The sequence below is a fragment of the Gymnoscopelus microlampas genome (genome assembly GCF_963454915.1).
Source record: "Gymnoscopelus microlampas genome assembly, chromosome: 4".
In the NCBI taxonomy this organism is placed as follows: domain Eukaryota; kingdom Metazoa; phylum Chordata; class Actinopteri; order Myctophiformes; family Myctophidae; genus Gymnoscopelus; species Gymnoscopelus microlampas.
In genome coordinates, this window is record NC_139941.1 from 30,212,953 (window position 1) to 30,217,475 (window position 4,523).

The 4,523-nt window shown below is 39.9% G+C and overlaps 1 long non-coding RNA gene across 1 annotated transcript; it reads right to left on the reverse strand.

Moving 5' to 3' along the window:
* Positions 1 to 1,352: 1,352 nt before the first annotated feature.
* LOC311043594 lies at positions 1,353 to 4,244 on the reverse strand. The gene is made up of 3 exons (XR_014600619.1): positions 3,566 to 4,244; positions 2,224 to 2,450; positions 1,353 to 2,002 (listed from the first exon to the last, which is right to left on the reverse strand). It is a non-coding gene; the product is annotated as an uncharacterized lncRNA (long non-coding RNA).
* Between the last annotated feature and the right edge of the window lie 279 nt (positions 4,245 to 4,523).

A 4,523-nucleotide genomic window follows, 5' to 3' on the forward strand; every position in this document is an offset into this window, starting at 1 on the left:
AAAATCTACAAAGTACTAGTAACTAAAGTTTTCAAATAATTGTAGTGGAGTAAAAGTACACTATTTACCTCTGAGATGTAGTGGAGTAGAAGTAAAAGTATTGGAAATTGGAAATACTCAAGTAAAGTACAAATACCTCAAAAGTGCACTTAATTACAGTACTTGAGTACTTGTACTTAGTTACTTTCCATCAATTCAAGTCTCGATGGGGTGACTAATCCATAGAAAAGGTCATTTTGGGGGTGAAATATCCCAAACACACAAAGTGAATGTTACAGATTAACAGCTGTAGGTATATGTACACACTGTATACCTCCGACTGTACAATACATAACATTTACAGTACACCAGTTTAGTGTTCATACTGTTCTGTATATGTCACATTCATACCTACGCTTACAGTTCATTCTATTTATATATTATACCAGGGGTCTTCAAGGTGTTTCAGACGAAGGACCCCATAGCTGAGAGATGATCAGAGATCCCCACTACATATTGTATACAATTGTGTGGCAGATTCAAACTTTTCATAGATTTCATATAGCTTCATAGGTTTGACAGCACTATATTGGATCCATGTTCATTTGTATTTTCAGACATTTAATCACTTAAACCATAAACTTGACCTTTCACTTGGTCTGCCCCCCCCCCCATCTACACCAAACCTCATTGCCTATAAATAGCAGATCTACAAGCTTGTAGATCGGCTATTTTCCCTAAAGTTCCCTCCAGAATACACAAAGATTAGGCGGCCCCCTGTAACTCTGAGGATCCCTAGGGGTCCCTGACCCCCTGTTGAAGAGCCCTGTATTATACATACACTAATTGTTCTCAACGTGGGGTTCAGGGACCCCCCAGGGGTCCTTAATATATACGTAGCATCAACATCTGTTTTAAGCACCTCCCTGTACATTGGCTATTTGAAATATAACCAAACTCCATGCTCCTCGTCTGAGTCGTCTCAATGTGATGTGTTGTGAGCTTGTAGATCGGCTATTTTCAGAAGAATTTGAATGTTTTTGAAACATTTTACAACACAAACATAGTATGGGGGTCCCTGGGACAAAATATTTTCAGATGGGGCTAATACATATTAATTTGGGGGTCCTTGACATGGAAAAGTATGAGAACCATTGCATTGATTATAGTGATAACACATGATTCTCTTGTTCTCAGCCACTTTCTCAGTAAGAAGAATCTCCTGCAGTTTCTTCCTCCTTGGACATGACACACTGTAACTCAGCTGTAGATGCGAAACTGCATTTTTTTGTCTCAGTAGTGCTTGTACTCTGTGCAGTGACAATAAAGTTGAAACTAAATCTAATCTAAACATCACTCATAAAAACAACTGCTTAATTTAAGCCAAGTAGGACATTTATCAATAGTAGGCTACAGATTACAGAATATGCAAGGCAAATAATGGCATTCAATAAAACATTTTATTCACAATTTAAGTGCAAGCTCTTGAAGTCATCTCTTTTAAGAGCTTGAATCCTCTTCACGAGGCTACTACTGCACAAAGATTAGTACATTTTTCGTTTTGGTGAAGCACATTAAAATAGTAGATATGTAGAGATATACAGTATGTATGTATAGAGAGTTCACAATATAGTAGTATAATATAGCATATAGTAAAGTATAATATTAGTTTAGATTAATATAGCTGTTTTTCCCCCTTTTGTAAAGGCTAGTGTGACTAATCATGCCATGACAGATCCTACACTATCTGCAATGTTGAATCCTCTGCCAACCAGTACAGTACACAGTCTCCAGGAAAATCTGATGGACGCTGGTGGTGACGCTGATCAAACTGCTGGGCTTTTGAGCAGTAGGCACGGCTCTGTTGGTGGCCAGCGTCATGCTGCCTTGCCTGGAGTGACTCTTCTTGTAGCGAGGGTCCTGCTGCTACACGCTGTGTTGGGAGCTGCCTGGAGTGCAGATGGTCTTAATTAGACTCCTTGGAGGTGTTTCAGGTTATTACTTGCAGATGGGTCAAAAACACCTGAGAATAAAATAAACAGGGAATATTACTGTGATAGTACAGACCGGTAGGATATCATTTAACTTTTAGATCATTTTCTTCTGCTTAAATAAGAGAACACTCCATGCTTCAATCAAATAATACATAAAGCATTGTCATTATCTAGTTAAAATGCTGTGGTTTCACTGACCCTGGTTCTAATGAATTAGAACAATATGCTCAATTTAAAATACACAACTCACGTTACCACGCTTTGACTCAGTCGCTGAAGTGGGCCACAAGCACCTAGAGTAAGGTTCTACTGTGTCTTTCCTCTGGACTCTTGCAGCGCAGCACCTACACGGGACCAGACCTCACACAGTCCAGACTTGCAGTCACAGTGTGCGTCAAGCACCGCCCCAGTGTGCTGTGCTCTGGGGCCATGATCCAGGGAGAGGTTGGCTTCTCCCTCGGTTGCTGAGTGCAGCACCTGAGAATAGAGTAAACAGTGATATTACTGTGATAGAACAGACCGCTAGGGTATTATTGTCTTCAGCTTACATAGGACAACACTGCATGCGTGCAACAAAAAAATCAAATAATATCTAAAGCAGAGGTCTTCAACAGGGGGTCCGGGACCCCTAGGGGGTCCTCAGAGTTACTACAGGGGGTCCGCCAAATCTTTGTGTGATTTTTACATAAACCACTTCAACCAAGTATCCCTATTCTGAGAGGAACTTTAGCCAAAGGCGTTGTGCGTTTGTAGATCTGCTATTTTCGGCAAAGTGGTTTAGTATAGCGGGGAAAAAGAGCAGGCTAAGTACAGAGTGAAAGGTCAGGTATAAGTGTTGTTTAAGTGCATGATTAAATGTTTGGAAATACACATTAACATGAATCCAACATGATAGTGCTGTGGAACAAGTCTATGAAGCTGCCTATGAAATCTATGAAAAAAGAAATATTCTATACAATATAATGGGGGTCCCTGCTTTATCTCGCTCTCAGCCAAGGGGTCCTTGGCCTGAAAACGTTGAAGACCCCTGATCGTAATTGTAATTATATCTAGTTAGAATGCTGTGGTGTTACCGACCCTGGTTGTGGTACATTTTGACCCAGTCTTGTAAGACCCTGCTTGTAAGACCAGCCACTGACTGTATGAAAAGTGCTGGGTAACCAGGCTAGTACTTTTTACTTGTGTTTTTCCCCCTATGAAACTCTCAAAGAACAAAGCTTGACTATCTGCATGCCAGCCACAATGGACAGACTCGACTTTCATGAATTATTTTGGGTCATTAATAAGGCCCATATTTGGGCTTTGTTTACGTCTGACTTCTTTTGGGCACACAGTAGCTTAGTCCAGCGTTAGAGTTCTCTCTAAGTTAGAGAGAACTCACTAACGCCAGGGCTAAAAAAGCTTAGCCTTGGATCAAGACTATATATTAGTTGTATTTGATCAAGTCTGACTCAGATAAAATAAATCTACGATAGTCTTGATCCAAGGCTAACAGTAGCCACGCTAACACACAGACTTGCACAGCACTTCTACAGTTCACCAACATTACCTGTCAAACGATAAAACAAAATAATAAAAACAAACTTACTTACCCTTGCACAAATAAGATTGAGCCTCAAGGCTGTTGTAGGCCATCAACTGGTCCATAGTGTAGTAGGCACTGCGTGTAAACACTAAATAATAATCATACAATATCCGGATAATGTATGGCCCGGCGGATAAAGATCCTTATTGACACTAAACTCACTCGTAACAAGCTTATACGGATCGATACCGATAAATGTAATCTTCTCCTCGTATTGTTTCCTCTTAATCTGCGTAAAATGTTCTAGCAGTGACTAGCTAAAGTAGCTGCTATGTGTTTGTTTACAGTGTTACACTTAGCCGGAGCTAACACGGTGCTGCTGGACCGAACCGGACCTCACCAAGATGGCGCGTAGGGAGGGGGTGGAGTCTCGGCTCCGCCCCCTCCCTATCCGTAACTTTGTATAATAATGCATATGAATGATCGATAATTAAAAAACAGGTAATTTTCCGTTTTCCATTCATGTAGATGAAAGGCTAAAATTGAAAATCAAGCCAATTTTCGATTTTTGATTTTTGATTTCACATTGAATAATAGACTGAACGCAAGATACGGGCTTGTAAAGTAATACTTGATATCTTGGCAAAAATTGTGTTTAACAAAAAAATTAAATTAAAAAACGGGTCAATTTCCGTTTTCCATTCATGAGATGAAGCCAATTTCTTATTTTCGATTTTGGGACTTAAGAACGGATATAAACTGAACGGACAATTTCCGATTTTCGATTTTGGGATTTGAGAACGGATATCAATTGAACGCTACGTACACGGATTCAAGAAACCCACCAGTGACATCATCGATGAGGAATCCAAGCTAATAGAAAATGCAGGCTTACTATTGCTGGAAAGTTAGCATGCTATAATGGAAGTCATTGTACTTGCATAAAAGAAAAAGTGTCTACAACAGCCCTCCTATGAGAAACAGTAGGAAAAAAATGGTACCATTTTATCATGAGCATTAGTGAG